This window comes from Pogona vitticeps, chromosome 2 (assembly GCF_051106095.1).
Source record: "Pogona vitticeps strain Pit_001003342236 chromosome 2, PviZW2.1, whole genome shotgun sequence".
Classification (NCBI taxonomy): Eukaryota; Metazoa; Chordata; class Lepidosauria; order Squamata; family Agamidae; genus Pogona; species Pogona vitticeps.
In genome coordinates this window covers 247,176,991-247,195,953 of record NC_135784.1, presented here as the reverse complement: position 1 = coordinate 247,195,953, position 18,963 = coordinate 247,176,991, and the positions used below count along the sequence as shown (strand labels likewise).

At 41.6% G+C, this 18,963-nt stretch overlaps 1 protein-coding gene across 4 annotated transcripts in view; it reads left to right on the top strand.

Annotated features, from left to right (window-relative positions):
• Positions 1–18,963, top strand: part of LOC144586986 (uncharacterized) — a 71,092-nt gene that overhangs the window by 28,056 nt on the left and 24,073 nt on the right. The gene's annotated exons all lie outside the window — the stretch shown is intronic.

Genomic DNA, 18,963 nt, shown 5'->3' with positions numbered 1-18,963 from the left:
AAATTAGTGATTATCTGTTATTGGTGAGGCTAAAAAACCTGTACACATAATAATTCTGGAATTGGCATCAGGTTTTCTTAACCCCTGATCTAGAGCTATGTTCTTATCTGTGGTCTACAATGCACATAGCCCTGTATCCCTGTAAAACCCTTTCAAGGTATATGCTGATGTGTTCAGTTCAGCCAAGCTTACCAACTGAGCCACAAAAAGAAAAAAGAAAAAAAAAGAATTCGGTCTTGGAAAAAACAAAATGAACAAGTAGCTGCATTAGTTTAGTTAGTTAGGCATCCTTCAGTCTCGAAAGACTATGGTATCGTGCTCTGTATGGAGGACTTGGAGCAGCGTCTAGTGTGGCTGAGGAGGCCGATTCGAGAGTGACAGTCTCTTCCACACTGATGACAAATCCAATTTGTCCCCTGTCCAGCTCCCTGGTTTTGCTGCTTTTGTGACTTCCTCTTTGCCTCAGCCTGCTGGGCAAGGGTCTCTTCAAATTGGGAGAGGCCGTGATGCAATGCCTGCCTCCAGGCTGAACGCTCAGATGTCAGGGTTTCCCATCTGTTGAGGTCCATTCCTAAGGCCTTCAGATCTCGCTTGCAGATATCCTTGTATCGCAGCTATGGTCTCCCTCTGGGGCGGTTTCCCTGCACTAATTCTCCATACAGGAGATCCTTTGGAATCCGACCATCAGCCATTCTCACGACGTGCCCAAGCCAACGTAGACGTCGCTGTTTCAGTAATGTGTTCATGCTGAAAATTCCAGCTCGTTCTAGGACTACTCTGTTTGGAACTTTGTCCTGCCAGGTGATACCAAAAATCCGTCGGAGACAACGCATATGGAAGGTGTTTAGCTTCCTTTCCTGCCGTGCACAAATGGTCCAGGACTCACTACAGTACAGGAGTGTGCTTAGGACACAGGCTCTATAGACCTGGATCTTCGTATGTGTCGTCAGCTTCTTATTGAGCCATACTCTCTTTGTGAGTCTAGAGAACATGGTAGCTGCTTTGCCAATGCGTTTGTCCAGCTCAACATCCAGAGACAGGGTGTCAGAGATGGTTGAGCCAAGGTACACAAAGTCATGAACAACCTCCAATTCTTGTGCGGAGATGGTAATAGAAGGAGGTGAGTCCACACCCTGGCCCATGACTTGTGTTTTCTTCAGGCTGATTGTTAGTCCAAAGTCTTGGCAGGCCTTGCTGAATCGATTTATGAGTTGTTGGAGGTCTTCAGTAGAGTGGGCAACAATGGCTGCATCATCTGCGAAGAGGAAGTCCCGCATGCATTTCAGTTGGACTTTGGTCTTTGCTCTCAATCTAGAGAGATTAAAGAGCTTTCCGTCTGATCTAGTCCGGAGATAGACACCCTCGGTTGCAGTTCCAAAGGCATGCTTCAGCATGACAGCAAAAAAGATCCCAAAAAGTGTTGGTGCAAGGACACAGCCCTGTTTCACTCCGCTTCGGATGTCAAAGGGGTCTGATGCTGAGCCGTCAAAAACTACAGTGCCTTTCATTCCCTCATGGAAGGATCTGATGATGTTAAGGAGACGGGGTGGACATCCAATCTTGGGAAGTATTTTAAAAAGGCCATCCCTGCTAACCAAGTCGAATGCTTTTGTAAGGTCTATGAAGGCCACTAAGAGTGGCTGTTGTTGTTCCCTGCATTTCTCCTGCAGCTGTCGGAGGGAGAATACCATGTCAGTGGTGGATCTATTAGCTCGGAATCCACACTGTGATTCCGGATAGACTCTGTCTGCAAGAACCTGGAGCCTCTTTAGCACAACACGGGCAAGCAGCTTCCCTACAACGCTAAGAAGAGAGATGCCACGGTAGTTATTGCAGTCACCCCTGTCGCCTTTGTTCTTGTACAATGTGACGATGTTTGCGTCCTTCATGTCCTGTGGGACTCCACCTTCCCTCCAGCAGAGACAAAAGACTTCATACAGTTCAGTGGTGATGATCTCCTTACAGCACTTCAGCACTTCAGCAGGGATGTTATCCTTTCCAGGTGCCTTGCCGGAGGCGAGGGAATCCAAGGCCGCTTTTATTTCTGCTAAGGTTGGTTCACTGTCCAGCTCTTCCAAGACAGGCAGGCACTCAATGTTATTTAATGCTTCTTCGGTTACTACATTCTCTCTGGAATATAGCTCGGAGTAGTGCTGTACCCAGCGTTCCATCTGCTGTGCTCGGTCCTGGATGGGCACACCTGTAGCAGACTTCAAGGGAGCAGATTTCTTCTGCATTGGACCTAAGGCCTGCTTGATACCATCATACATTCCTTTGATGTTACCTGTGTCCGCTGCTATCTGTATCTGGGAGCAGAGCTGGAGCCAATAATCATTGGAGCATCTCCTGGCAGCCTGTTGGACTTGGCTACGAGCAGCTCGAAGAGCTTGCAAGTTGTACTCGCTAGGACAGGTTTTGTATGCTGCTAGAGCTCTTCTCTTATCCTCGATGGCTGGCATTAGCTCCTCTGAATGGGCTTCGAACCAGTCAGCCATCTTTTTGGTCTTCTTGCCAAAGGTGGACAAGGCGGTGTTATAGACAGCGTTCTTGAAGTGTTCCCATCGTTTAGGTGCATTTACATTAGCCGGACCTGGGAGGGCTTCCTCGAGTGCTTGGGCGAATTCCTTCACTTTTCTTTGATCACGAGTCTTGCTGATGTCAATACGTGGTCTTCCTTCCTTTTTCGTGTGATATACTCTCTTTGTTCGTAGTTTTACTCTACTACACACCAGGGAGTGATCAGTATCACAATCAGCACTCTGGTAACTGCGTGTGATCGTAATACTAGGGAGGCTAGAACGTCTAGTGAGGATCAGATCAAGCTGATGACAATGCTTGGATCTTGGATGTCTCCAGGAAACTCTGTGTTGCAGCTTCGTGTTAAAGAACGTGTTGCTGACACAGAGACCATAATAACAGCAAAACTCCAGCAAGCGTTGGCCATTTTCATTCATCTTTCCAATGCCAAAATGGCCTAGACAAGTGGGCCAAGAATTATGATCAGCACCAACTCTAGCGTTAAAGTCTCCAAGAATGAACAGTGCCTCTCTTTCAGGGACTTTTTGGATAGTAGCTGCCAGATCGTCATAGAATTTGTCTTTCACTTCTGGAGTGGATGACAGTGTTGGTGCATATGCACTAATGAGGGTTACTGGTCCTGCTGATGAGTGGAGCTGCAGAGGCAGGATTCTTTCACTCCCCACAGTAGGTGGAACAATGCATCTCAGGAGAGTATTTCTGACTGCAAAGCCAACACCATATTCCCTGGTCTCATTCGATGGTTTTCCCTGCCAGAAAAATGAGAAGTTTTTTTCTTTGACAGATCCCGAGTCTGGCAATCTTGTCTCTTGCAGGGCAACAATGTCCATCTGTAGTCTACTTAATTCCATGTCAATGACAGCTGTCTTGCGCATATCGTCTATTTCTTGGAGGTCGTCAGGAAAGCCATAGTCAGGAAAGCCAGGGGTCATTGTCCGTACATTCCAGGTGCCCAGCTTAAGGGCAGAAGTTTTCTTGTGATTGTTGCATGGTGCACGGGAAGGGGGAAAAAAGCAGCATTGTTGTTTGGTTCATATTTACAAAATATGCAAAAAGATACATAATGTATTTCTGTTTTGTCCCTTGGGAATGCTAGAGTTAGGGACTGTCTTGATGGGTATATAGCTCGCTATGTGGATCGGGTTTGGTCCAGCCTGGTTTGAATCAGATTATGCATCCACACATTTGGCCTTAAGGCGCTCCATCCTGCCCTTTTTTTAGAGCTGCCCCACTCCTTTCTGGCACAGCATTAGGGCTTTTGGGGTGTGTGTGTGTTGGTTCTTTTGGCACATTTGGCATGCTCCTAATTATCCCTTTGTGTTGCCTGTGTGGATGGTTACTTTCCACCCTAAATGGAGCGGAGGGTGATGTTATCTGAGGCAACAACCCTAGTGGGTTGTGACAAGAAACCCCCTCCTGTATTTTCATTTTCTCTACCTCTTTATTTTTTAAAATATTTCCTTACTGATGCAGTGCTATTCTAGATAAAAAGATACATTGGCACTATTATGTGTACCATGCTAGTTAAATGCATTGCTGTTTCGCTCTGTCACTTTATTTAACACCAACAAAAAGAAAGTCATTGCAGCTTGCTGAACGGTGGCTGCAGGAAAAGGAGGGGAAGCCTCACACCCTCAAATTCATACAAATTACAGCATCTTTCCCTCCCACCCTGCATTAATTTTGGTTTAGTGGTAGCTGGGGTGTATGGGGAGAGAGGAGATGTGTGGAAGGTAGTAAATAAAAGCAACCACTGGATTGGAGACTGGCTTTGAGGAATAAAGTGACTCTCTTTGGGTTGCCGGCTCAGGCCCTGTCCCCACAAGGCAGTGCAGCCCCAGCGAAGCCTCAACTGAGGAGAAAAGGAGGGGAAAGGGAGTTACTGCCTTGTCTCCTTGACCTTCACTCCAATGTTTTCTTCTCATGCTGCAGTGAGCTTGGTGGGTAAACATTACTTGCGAGTAAACCAGCAATCCAAAGATCTGCCTGAACCCTTCTCATGGGAGAATAATCATCTCAGTCTCGCTCAAGTACAAGCTAGATTGCACTGAAGATAAGAACCTTTTAAGCCCAAACCAGTCTGCTCCCAATTTTCCTGTCTGGACAGGCCCTTAGTCTCTTGGAGAGAAAAGAGCATTGAAGTTGTGTGGTGGTGCTCAAAATCCCACTGTTATTTGCACTTTTAAGCTGTCTAATTGACGATCAAACATCCATGGTCTTAAGAGCCCCACCTAATAACGCCAAGCTCACAATATGTCATATGCACCGACTTTATTTCTACATAATCTATTTCTATTGTTTCAGCCTGTATGGCTATGCAAGATGGCTTCCTCTCTCCCAACACTTGATCAGGAGTACTTGCTTAAGATACCTCACCTGCTACTCCAAGCCATTGGAATGTGGGGCACACCCCACCTCCTTGAGTGTAGGGTGGACTGAAAGAAATACAAAATTAGGCCAGACAAAGAAGCCTATATTTGCACCTAATTGGTAAAGAAGCAGCCTTGGAGAGGTGTAAGGATGTGTAATTCCTTTGTGGGAAGTGACACTTTTAGACTGTCTGTGTGATTACGTTTGTCACCACACCCTCCTCAGGTTTTGAATCTATAGATGAGCAATATTACAAACACTAAGTTAACTCACTTTGTGGGTACAGTTTCCATCTTGCACTTCCTTCATAAATTTGCCAGAAGGGGCTGGCTAGTGAAGAATGTGAGATTTTCATCCATAGAAACTGACAATAATTTGAGCTCAAGAGCCATTCGGCTAATGCAGAGTCCATGGCACAGACACAGAAGCAGGCCTAATGTTTCAATGCCTATGTTGAATTACACATCCTATCAGCCATCACTGCCAATGGTAAAGAATGCTGGGGGTTATGAAAGGCCTCATTTGGCCTCTCCTGTTCTAGTGGACATACATTTGCAGAGCTGATGCAAGGGGGGGTGTTATCATCCATTTATGTAACCATTTGTTCAGTTCTTATAATTTGCTTGTTACTATTTACTCAACTGTTTCCAACCCATCTATGTCTGTGAGGATTTTCACTCAGCTAGGTTTGGGCCAGATTAATGTTTGCAGTCATTATTACTTTACAGAGGTATCTCTCAATCCAGATATACTCAGACATTTTTCTTCTTAAAGCATGCACATTCCATGACTAGAGATTTTTCTGCAGCATCTGTTGCAACTGAATATGGTATAATAAATATATTATTTTAAAGACTATTCTACAGCTCTGCAGTTTTTTCTTTGCAGCAGATTTATGTGACTTTCCTTCATTCCCAATTTTCAGTGGGCAGATTTCCCAGGACTGTATTTCTGTCTGTGAGCTATCTCCTTGAACTTGCCATGATGGCAAATGTCAAAATGCTATTTGCAACCCGTTTTTGGAAGATCTTTAAAACTGAGACTGAATGTGAACTTTGTTTATTTGCATTCCACATCTGTGTCATTTAAAAGTAGGGCAGTCAGAATTGAATCAGAGTCCGTCAACAGACTCGCCCAGGTATACCTTCTTTCATAACACCATTTTAATTAAAGTCTAATTGCTACTTCTTAAGGGCATCCAGTAACATAAGACACTTGCAGACCTGAGAATCAAAAAACCTTCTGAGGCAACTTCCAGTTATACAAGTATAGCATAACATTTGCAACCTTGAGAATCAAACCCTTCTGAGGTTGGTTTACATCCAGTACAAGAAAGGCATGAGCCACTTTTTCCTGCTTTGGTCCAAGCTGGATTTAGCAGTTTTAAAGATATAAGGGAGAAAAACATCCTGAGATCTGTTGTACAGTAGATGGGAAAAGAACAAGTGGTAAATTAACATCTAAGAGAAAGTGAAACAAAAGTGTTTGTATTTCACATTGAGTCACAGGATTTGGAAGGTGCCCAGAAGGCTGTGAAGTCCAACCCACTGCTCAGTGCACATGGAAGTTTGTGGACTAGTTGTGGTGAAGACAAGTGGATGATGAGCAGGATAAGCTTACAGCATCTGATTGGCTACAGTGGGCACCGAGCACAGCAGTAAATGGGCCCCTGATCAGATCCATCACATTTCTTCTTGTGTTTCTAATACTAATTACTCTTTACACACGACATAGATCCTAACATTTTCTCCAGCTACTTACCTCCAAAAGCAAAAGGTTGAAGGTGACTGCTTTGAACTACCTATAGAATAAAATGCAAGGCCATCTATCTATGTGCCTTTTGGAAAATGTCACAGAAAGTCTAAAGCTCCAAGCAAAGGGCAGGCATGAAAGATGCTGAGAGATGCTCAACATCAAACGTTTGTGCCAGTGCCAACAAAAGCAGCCCTTGGCCAGAAAGCATGAATTGCATCAACGTTTATTCAGTGCTCTTAAATACAAAACAACGACTGGGTCAAAGCCAGCTCTGAGGGAAGGAGGTGAAGTTCCAGGAATATTAGTAGTGCTGCTCTCTGCCCCCACCCTCCAATCGTTTGAAAGACAACTGGTCTGTATTTCAAAGGTTACAAAGCTTTTAAGTGGATGATGACTTAGAATGATAACTTAGTCTCAGTTCACACAGGGTCTTGGGTGTAAACCAAGGAAAGAAGTGCCAGGTGTAATTTTGACAGCTTCAAAAAGGATAGATGAAGCATAAAGCAATTACAGTAAGCTCTTCTTTAACCCTTTTGGCCAAAAGAAGACTATTGGGAATTATAATTTCAATGGCATTCTTAAACAAAGTGTATGCTGAGGTCTCGAAAATCATTAGAGCTTTAGACTTGGATCCAGGCTACACATACGAGTTCTGAGTTTTTTTCTTTGTGGAAAAAAAATCATCTGTGCATTCTCAGCCTCTGCAATTGGCTGGGAGCAGGAAGTCTCAGGATTGGCGGAGGCCAGTTTTAACTGGGAGCCTGAGTTTCTGCTTGCTGCATTCTTTGTTTCAGCCAAAGACTTTAAGAAATCAGAGCTGGACATCTGTTTTCCCCTCTAGAGTTATGTATGGCTGGCTATGGCCAGGCTCTGACTGTATCAAATGAGCATATTCTGTTAGATTTATCCTTCTTAGTCAACTTCCATCATTTTTTACAGGCTATCTTTGGGAACAACAGCAGTGACAGCCAAGTTGGCATGAAATAAATTTCAAAATCCATACTGAGATGATACCGTGGCCTGCCCAAGAGATACAATAAGCATGCAGAGGCATACAAAAATGCACCACCTTTGAGGAACTTCAGTGATGTGGTGTTGTTAGGATTAATCCAGAGTAACCCACAGACTCACTGGAAAGTCAGAAACATTAGGTCCCCCCCTTAGAAATATTAAGTCACCTACAACAAACTCAAATGTGTAATCCAGTTTGGGGACATAGGGTCACTGGTTGGTGGAAAACAATGAATTTGAGTTTAGTGCAAGGTCTCTTTCTCACAGGAAGAATTTCACCACACCTTTCTATAACAGACGGCAACAGGATGTGCCTTACAAAAGGCCACACTATTGGTCCACACAGCTCAGTATTGTCTACTCACTGCATAAAATATCTTCAGGATTGTCTGCATGTGGCAGTACAGTGGTGCCTCAACTTACAAACTTAACCCATTCCAGAAGATGGCCATAACTCAAAATGGTTGTAAGCCAAAGCACCATTTCACATAGGAATGCATTGAAACACAATCTGTTCTGGCCAGGCGAAAAAAAAATCACACACATACACAAATAAAAATTTAAAAAAACCAACTGCAACACACATTAGAAATGCAATTAATCTGTTCCGGCTAAAGGAAAAAAAACCCAAAAAGCAAACAAACCCTGCAAGACCCATCGGAAATGGGGGGAAAACCAAACAAAAATAAAAGAAACCCTGCAAGACCTATCAGAAACACAACCCCCCCAAAAAAACAAAGACTGCAAAACCCATCACAGCACAGAAACATAACCCACCCCCAGCCCAAAACCATGCTGCAAAACCCACCCAGAACAGGCAGTTTTCAAAAAGCAGAAAGCAGCACCTTACCAGGCAGCCTGAAGCCTCCTCTGAACTGCACACTCTCTAACCACTGCGGTGAAAGAGCTACAAAGAAACAGCCTCTTCGCCACCAACAGCTAGCAGTTTGAATTCCCTGCCTTTTTCCCGATCGTAACTTGACGCTCCAGTCACAAGTCGAAGCAAAATTTTGCAGTCGGAGCTGGTCGTAACTCAAATGGGTCATAAGTTGGGACGTTCGTAAGTTGAGGCACCACTGTAAAACTCCAGCATCTGATTTAGAAGCCTTTCACACCTGCCCATCTCTGTGTACTTCTGTTCCCTGTCTGCCTGAGGCTGGACACAAAGGCTGAGGAAGGCAATGCTCTACTGAGTGAATTCCTTGTAAAACAGGCTGTAAGAAGTCTTAGAGACTTGCAATAACTACTAATACAGCATCGCAGTTTGTTACCACTTCCCACAAGTGTCCTGCCCATAGCCACTGGGTTCTAAGGTATATTGTTTGCTGGTGACAATACACAACTGAATACATTGTTCTCTTCTCCCTCAGGAAAGAAAGGATGTGACAGCCAGGTTGGCATAAAATAAATTTCAAAATCCATGTTACCGTATGTTACCTACAGAACCAAAAAGCTGAATGCACCTCTTGGCCCTTTCATGTGATGACACTTTCCACACTATATTGCAACTTTAAAAGCAGAAATTTCACCTTAAAGACAATCTTAAAGCCGCCTAGAGTGGTCTTAACCGACCAGATAGGCGGGATATAAAATAAATAAATAAATAAATAAATAAATAAATAAATAAATAAATAAATAAATAAATAAATAAATAAATAAATAAACAAACAAACAAACAAACAAACAAACAAACAAACAAACAACAACAACAACAACAACAACAACAACAACAACAACAACAACAACAACAACAACAATAATAATAATAATAATAATAATAATAATAATAATAATAATAATAATAATAATAATAATAATAATAATAATAATAATAATAATAATAATAATAATAATAACCAGTATTGTCAGAAATGAAGTGAGCACCAATTCTGCTCTTGTACAGAATGAGAAATTATAAGTAAATACAAGTGGACAGGAAGATGGTCAGTTGAAGGAGGAAGGAGCTTGATGGAGCTACTCTTTGCACAACTTACTTAACCGTGTCATGGAAGAATGCAAAACTCAGGCATGACAGCATAGAGTCTGATCTCACCTGTGTGGGACAGTGGTGGTGGGATTATTGTGGAGGGGAATATCAGGAGGTTTCTGTCCAAATCATGTGACTAGTTAGATTATGGGAAATCAAAAACCATCCGTTATGCACTGTACAGTAACCTTTTAGTATTAACCATTTCTCTGCTTCTTGCTTTCTATTAGTCCGTCTAAAAACAATAAAATACCAAGACTGAAAGAGAATGTGGTGAGCCACAGGAGCCAGTAAGAAGTTTTAAAAGGGGGTGGGGGTGTAGCCAATTTATCATAATGAGTAATGTAAACTAAGAACATGCAGGTAACACATTTGATTAAATTCCTTACTTCCTACATTCATAATTGTTTTTATCAGTTCCATCACTTAGAAGCCCTGTGTGACATTACTGCATTACCAGGTCACCAATGTTACCTTTCCATCATAGTCTGCACATCGCTTGATGAACAATGTAAACAGCAAGATACCTTTTTTTAAACAGCTAGTTAATTGTAATAGTAAGTCAATCAGAAGAAATAATACTGTTTAGATAAGAAGTATGGTGGAAGTGGCATTCTAAATCCAAACTTAAACTTGTTTTGTGTCAATGTATGGTATCTGAGGACTGATTCAAATATACACATTCCGACAGTCACATAATACTGTGCCATCATTTCAGAAATAAACAGGCAGCCACTTGTTTGAAAATCTTCCCATGTAGAAACAGTGCTGTACAATAACCATGCTGAACTTTTCTTAGCAAAGATCAATATTCACACCTTCTTTCCAGGTTGGAAGATATAGACATGCAGTGCAATGTGTGCGCATGAATACGAGTGCTTTTATGTGTACGTGCGTATGCTTTTTGCTCTCCGTCTGAAATTCTCGTACCATAATCCTGTAAAACAACAGAAAAGTTATTTTGTGGATGACAAGTTGTAGAATCCTCTAGCTAGCATAGCCAATGGCCATACTGGCCAGGACAAAGGTAGCAAACCTATAGCACATGTGCCAGAGGTGGCACACAAAAGGTTTTTGTTGGCATGAAAGGCCCTTGTTGCTCCATCAGTCAATCCTGTTGTTGTTGTGTGCACCATCAAATCACCTACAACATATGGTGACCCTATGAACTAGCAGTCTCCAAAATGTCCTGTCCTTAACTGCCATGTTCAGCTCTTCTGCCCTCAAGCCTGTGGTTCCTTTAGGGAATCAGTCCATCTTGTATTTTGCCTTCCTCTTTTCCTGCTGACTTCTGTCTTTCTCAGCATTACCATCTTTTCTGTTGCCTCCTCATGATGTGCTCAAATTAGGACAGTCTCGGTTTCAACGTTTTTGCCTCCAGAAATGTTCAGGCTTGAGTTGATGTACAAACAACTTCTTTGTCTTTCTGCAAAGCTCTCCTCCAGCACTGCAATTCAAATGAATCAATTATTTTTCCTATCAGCTTTCTTAACTGTCCAGCTTTCCCACCCACACATGGTGATAGGAAATACAAGAGTGTGGATGATTTAGCTCTTGGTCTCCAATGACACATCCGTACATTTGATTATCTTTTCTGATTCCTTCATTGCTGCCCTTCATAGTCCTAATCTTCATCTGATTTCTTGGCTACAGTTTCCATTTGGATTGATGATTTAACCAAGGTGTACAAAATCTCTAACTATTTCAGTTTCTTCTTTGTCAATGCTAAAACTGCACAGTTCTTCTGTTTTTTAAGATGCGCCCTTGTCCGGCATCTTTGCCTATAGGAAGCTGTCTCTTCATATTCTGTCCTAACAGTAGTTTCTTCTCCACAATACAAGTTACACATCAGGACAACCGAGTGTTGAGGTACACCCATTTCTGTCAGAACAATCCACAGTTTCTCATGATCTACATAGTAAAAAGCTTCCAGCTGTCCAGCGGTTCTTAACCTTTTCTTTATCATGGACCCCTTTAAATATCTTTCGTTGCCATGGACAACCAAGATTTAACTCAAGATGTAAAACCCTAAAGTGCATCAAATATTTATTTAAAGTTTCTCATAAAGGGTCTCATTGACAGATATTCCTTGATATAATGATGACACGTTTTAAGATGATTGGAAGAAGCTTCATTTTGCTTTGAACAGGATGCACTCTCATCAAGAGCATCAGTTCTTTTACATTTCAGATTCAGCTAGTGATCCATTCTGGGGCTCAGCTAAAATGTATTGCTACAAAATTCATTCTGATAATATTGAAAAGTCACTTAACTTGACAATAACCAAATGGTTTTATTCGCAGAAATTGAAGAAGAAACACAATCAACACTCCCTCACACTGATACTAACTGACTCAAACTCTCTTTTCCCGTGGTCTGACTGTCTGTGCAGTAGCAAGATATGTCACATGCTGTCCCTCAGCCATTCAGCACCATTCATTTGCATGTTCTCAACATGTGCAGAAATATAAAAAAAATTTGCTATCAGACAGATATTCTCATAACCAATTTTTACTTTTGTTTGTTTTTAATGGGGCAGTAGGTTAGAAAAGCCAAGTTTTACAGAAACAGGCAAGGGAAATTAAGATTTTGTTCTGTTTCCTTTTCTTTCTTTCTTTCTTTCTTTCTTTCTTTCTTTCTTTCTTAACTGCAAAAGATCATAACATTTCTTCAAGCCTTTGTGGACCCTCTGTGAGGACATTGAGGCCTCCCAAGGGTCTGCAGACACAGGTTAGGAGTCTGTGCTGTAGTCTATAAAGCATAGACTGATCTTGTCATCATTTCTTGAGGATTGGAATGTGTATTGAATATTTCCAGTCTGTTGGCCATTGTTTTTTTTTTTTTTCAATATTTCTGGCATATTCTTGTTAGGATTTGGACAGATTCACAGTCTTTGTGGCTTGAAACAGTTCTATTGGTATTTCATTTACCACTGGTAATTTCATTCTTTCTAGTGTTTTCAGAGTAGCTTTCACTTCACTTTCAAGAATTTAAGGATCTTCATCCTAGGCTTTCTCTTCCAAGAAGTCTGTCATCCTTTTGTTTCTTCTGTATAAGCCTCTGGTATACTGTTTCCACCTTCTCTTTATTTTCATCTGGGCAAATAATATGCATCCTTGTTGGTCATTCAGCATTCCTAATCTAGACAAACTTTCCTTTGATTTCTTAGATTTTCAGGAAGATAAGTCTTGTTTTTCCCCATTTTGTTTTCCTCTGTTTCTTTGTACTGGTTGTAGTAGTATTTCTCTGGAGGCAGCGGGATGAAGTGCTGAGATTAGCTGGGAAACAAACCACGCTGAACTGCTGAACCAGCGATTTGTGCCCATCTCTATAGAATATACAAGGAGGTGGACTTTGTGATCTTTGTCCTGCCTCTTTGTGTCCTTTGTATGATAGAGTTAGCTGCTATCCACTGTTTCAGGCACTTGTGGTAGATTGTGGAACGGATCCCCTGCAATTACGGGGTCCTACTGTATATGTTTATTCCATTTAGGATCCAACACTATACCTGTCTGGTTGTTTAGGGTCTTCCGGGCTGTTTGGCCGTGTTCTTAAATTTTTTCTTAACATTTCGCCAGTCTCGAGAATACACTATATCTGTTTATCTGAGACTGAAAATAAATCCTACTGAACTCGGTAGGACTTATTTCTGAGTAGGCATATATAAGTTGTACTATAGCAGTGTGATGAGTGATGTTTAGGAAAGCATCCAAAGCTAAAGTAGAATACAGGGCTGAAAAGGCATTAGGTTTCATCAATGAACTCCACAGTTCCTTGTCTGCCCCTTGACCTCGATATGACGTATGTGTGTGTGTGTGTGAAAGAGGGGGGAGAGTGTCTATGAGTGTGCATGTGCGTGTGTGTGTGTGTGTGTGTGTGTGTGTGGATTTGCAGAGTAGTAGTGACTTTGAGCAATTTGACCTTTTTTGGCAAAGAATTTAGGTAATTTTGATTTCTTTGGAAGTGCAGCATACACACGGCCTTGGGCTATAGGTGTGCTTTTGTTCAAACAATTTATCCTGTACAGCAAGCAGATAAACATCTGATAGAGTCTTGCATCATCCCCCCCCACCCCACTCTCAATCCACCAGTTGTGACTATCTTGCCGCTGTTCCAGCCAGCCCTTTTAAACAGGCTTTACAATGGTTCTGCATGCAGCTTTCAGAGCTGACTGTGTGCCAGCATGCGGCGTTTCTTGATAAGAGAAGAAATACCATAAATAAGAGAGTTTAATTACCCTCCCTTCCTCTTCTTCCCCCACCTCCTCATCAGTGTATGAATCACTCCAGATTGACAGCATGTCAGAGGCTAAGATCTTGCGAAGATTCTATTAGCAGCTTTGCTTGCCCCAAAGCATTATTAAATGCTGCAATATTAGAGAGATATGCAGAGCACTCCTTCTTCCCTTGTCACCACTCAAGGAAAGTAAAAGGAAAGGAAAAGTGTTTTGTGGCATATGGGAACAAGCCCTGGGTCTTTGTAGCAGATGCTCATCCGGCCAGCCACACAGTGTTGATGATTTCATAGATGAGGTGAGCTTATTCACCAATCACACTCATTGCTCCCCCCCCACCTCCTTCCATCACTGAGTCATCTCCAAGTCCTTTGCCACTGTATATTTTCAATGGCAAGAAGTGGAATACTACAGATATAGTCATGACCTTTCCTGTCTTGAAGCAAAATGATTTTTCTATGCTTCAGTTCCAAGCAAAACCTCTTGTGCTTTTTCAAATTTGGAATTGTTTTTGTAGCTTGTATTGCTGTCAGCAAAACAAACTTGTCACCTTTTTGAACGAATGCTTCAAGACTGGTATTCTTTGAATGCAGCATTTCCCTTTCAACATAATCCTACTGCTTAAACAGAAATCAGAATGTACGAAGATAGTAAACAACGTATCCTTTCTTTTCAGGTAGGAGCAAAGGACTCTGCAACACACACACATTCTTCTTGATCTCACTACTCAGTGTTTCTTAATTTTAAACGCAGACAAAAATATTTTACAAGGAAAGCACTGCTGCACATCTGGCAGTACAATTTATAGAGCAATCCTATGGGCATCTTTTTAAAATAAAGTACCATTAAGTTCAACGGGTCTTATGCCCAGGTGAGTGGGTATAGGATTTCAGTCTTTTTGGTGGCACCTTAAAGTCTAACTTACATATATTTCTAATGTGAGCTTTCATGGACAGGTCCATTTCATCAGACATGATGAAGTGGACTTGTCCACAAAAGCTCACATTAAAAACTATATAAGTTAGCCTTTAAGGTGCCACTATGTTATTGTCTTTTTCAACTTGTTTTGTTTTGTTTTGTTTTTACCTCCTTGCACAGATTAAGATGGCTACCCCTTCTACAATTAGTCTTAAATTCATTTGTTTTGTCTAAATGAAGAGCTGGAACTCTTTTAACTAGGTCTGGAGAATAATCATAATTCATGCAGAGCATATTAGAACTAACATTATGAGGACAGGGAAAATAAAGTCACCAGAATAGAATAAAAGGAGGTACCAATTTCCTTGGGTTGTGCCTTTAATTCTGTTTTTGATAACTTTTCAGAAGGAAGCACTGGTTCTGAAAAGGAAGCAAAACAACAGGAGTCACAAGCCAGTTTAGATTCTTTCTTCAGTCAAAATGAGACAGTAGAAATGGTTTAACTCAGCTGTGGAGCTGCAGCAGCATGGCACATACAAACTAATCACTGTGCACAGTTGGTGTGTGATGATGTATCTTGTTTGCTTCTGCTTACTGCTTCTGGTGCACTATGATCTGGGTTGAGTGGTTTAATCAGACTGGATTGATGTCTGAAGGATGTTGCCTTGGGGCAGTCAGTCAGTGACCTTCTGCTATCTTACTGCCCTACAGTTTTGTTTCTAAAAATGTACTAGTCTGTCTGGAAAAGAGTTTTAAATTGTGATTTGTTTATTCCCTGGAATCTCAGACCCATATCAAGTGTGATCTTAGTAGCAGAGTCAATGCTAGAAATGTTTGCATGTAGTTGGGGTTGCTTGTGTCTTAAAACATGGCATTAAAGACAGTGGTAGAGTGCAGTCCTGGCAATGGGATGTTCCATTTGATGGCACTGTTAAGCCACATAGTTGATGCTTGCTGAAGATTACCCTGTGACGATTGCCCCACATCACTCTTGTCACTCATATTCAGGATCTCATTTGCATGAGCCTATGAGAGGAGTCGAGGGGTGGAGTCAGCGGATATAAGAAGGTTTGGCAGAAGAGATGAAGAGAAGATATAAAATTTGCAGAGAGAGAGAGAGTCAGGGAGATAGTGAGAACAGATACTAATAGAGATAAGCTGATCAGGATAAATGGATAGAGCAGGTGGTGATTAGTTATGTGGCAAGATATATGACATTTTAGTGATTTGATTGTATGTAATGAAAAAAGAACATCTGTGACTTTGATTAAATTTAATATATTTCAATAAATCAGTTCTGTTGGAAATAACCGGACAAGTGTCTGACTAAAGTTCTTTATATATTGTGGATAAAGGAAATCCACTGGTGGCAGTGAGGAAAAGAGGGAATGTCCCAATTGGTATCTGCTGGTGGGATGACATAGCGTGAGCCCTTTGTCTGGGGAAACAAGCAGAGATCATGTGGTAAACGTCACAAGTGGTGGCAGCAGTGGGATATGAAATGATTCCAGTAAAGCCAAAGTTTAAAATGAGTTTTTCTAAGTCAAGAGTGGCTTTTAGTCAGAGGTCTGTAGTGAAGAAGTGAGTGACTCGCTAGAGCTTTTGTGGAAAAGCTTAGTGGCAGGGCTTCTGAACGCACATCTGGGGGAGGGGAGAACTAAATATAGGGAATGACTCTGAGGGAAAAATTCTGTTTGAGGTCACCTCAGGATTTGAACAGACCCAGTGGGCTAGCTTAGAATCCAAGGCTCTGAGAGTTAAGAGAGCACTTGTGGATGAAAAGTGGACGCTGGGGTCAAAACAGGTCTGAATGAAGAACATCTGTGACTCTGATTAAATTTAATACATTTTAATAAATAAGTTCTGTTGGCAGTAACCAGACAAGTGCCTGACTAAAGTTCTTTATATATTGTGGACAAAGGAAATCTACTGGTGGCAGTGAGGAAAAGAGGGAACATCCCAATTGGTATCTGCTGGCGGGATGCCTTTGTTTGAGGAAACAAGCAGGGGCCATGTGGTAAAGTCACATACCCCACTCACACTTAATCCATTTTTGGCTGCAATGCCAGAAACGTTACGTGGGAGTTAAGACTACAAAAAATGTGTCCCAGAAAGCCCAATTTCTTTAAAAACCACCCCTCCTAATTTCAGGACAAGTCCTTCCTGATCTTAGGGGGCCATCAGACAAGCTTGCTATTTTGCTTGTTTTTGGTGTAGTTTGGTTTGCCCTGTTTTATGGTGGCCCATCTGCCCCTTTTGCAAGCTGTTCTGCTCCTTTCTGGCACAGCACTAGGGCTGCAGTTTATTTGGTGTGACTGGGAGCGCTCCTGATCACCTCATTGTGCAGTCTGTGAGGTTTCTTAATTCACTTCTAAATAGAGCCATGGGTGGTGTTTACTTTGGTGACAACCCTGTGACCTTTGATGTGAGTTGTGACAATGGAAAGGACAGTGAAGAAACTGCCTCCTCCGTTTTCCTCTTTTTACCATTTATTTTAATATTCTCCTAAACAACACTGCACTATTTCAGATATAAGGGAGTATCCATTATAGGTTGATGTATTGCTATAGTCGCTTACTAAATTAAAACAAATAGGGGAATGTTGGCATGGCCCACAACACAGCTGCAACAAAAGGCTGGGAAAGGGCCATGGATGTAGGCAAAAGAGGGCATCACTAATCAAAATGGGGAAAATTGATCTTTTATGTCTGGATCCTTCTCATGGGAGACAAAAGTCTCACATGTGAATGGAAAGATCATTCAAGTGTGAGACAAAACAGATTACACTGAAGAAAAGAGCCTTTAAAATGTAATCTGGATTGCTCCAAATTCCCCCATGTAGTCACATTTTTAGACTGAACCATTATGTCTGCTTTGTTTGAAAGGTCTATCTTAGCTGGACTAGTAATCAGTCTTGCTCAGGATAATGCCTTTGTCTTATGTATCTACCACAAGAAAATAATCTGAGGCAAATGCATGTAATTGCTGTACTTCCCTCCACATTCAGCAGTTTCCTGCTGGTGGCCTGCAGGTTGTCTGACTTGTTTGGCAGAAACTGTGGTTTTGTGTGTTACCACTCAACAGCAGTGCAGGTGGGGCATAGCCTGCAGTGTGACTATATGTTCAGCATGGTTAAGACATACTGTTTCCTGGGGCAAAGGACAATATGATCCCTCACATTCTATATTCAGAAGCCATCTTACTTCGATTCTAGTGGACCAGAAGATGTCAGGATAGCTTGAGGAACACAGGGCAGTTGCTCAAATACCTGCAAGCATCTGCCTAAAGTTTGCAGGTGGATAACAGTGTGCCTACCAGGAGGGCTGGCCCCGATATTCCCATTTTCCTACCAAATCATATTTAAATTCAGATGAAATTTCTGTCCAAACAGAATGGAAAAAGTTCACAGGTTCTTTACCTGTGTCTAGTGCCCATCAATTAATATAATGCAATCAATGGGATCTAGCTGGCTGGGTTGCTCAGTGATTTAGGTAAAGGCAGTCTATGAGGCCATGGGCAAGCTGCACAGTCCCAGGGAGCGTTCTTTACTTGTGAATCTCTGAAAAGGGTTGCCATAAGTCAGATGATGATGATGATGATGATATAATCAATGGGACATAAGCAGTGAAAGTCAAGAAACACACCACATATTATAGCAGAGCATGTTTGCCATTGCTTTCTATCTACTGTGAGTTGAGGATGACAGTCCAAACAACATAAGATCTCCAGCTGAAAAATCATCTCTTGGGAGGCCTAAGCTTGTAAATGTGTGGCAATAATAAAATATATGCTATGCACAGAATGTGAGCTAAAAGGAAGTAGAAGGAATCTAGTGTCTGTGTATCTACTGCTGTTGTATGTTTTGTTAAGCTTTTAATAAAATCTTTAAAGTTAGGATTAGCCAAAGGAAAAGAGGTTCCTTCTTTACAAATTTAAGCCCATGTTAGTCCAGTACCTGAGCAACAATGAATGTTAGGTCATATAAAAGTACTGAATCAATGAATGTTAATATTACTGTCTAGCCACCATATGCACCTAATGTTCATGTAAAATGTACAATTTTGCTTTCAAAAATCCAGTGGTTTCATCATGCTTGTGCTCTGGGCATTTCTAAGGGAGATAGGTTGTCTATTTGTGTATCCCATATCTG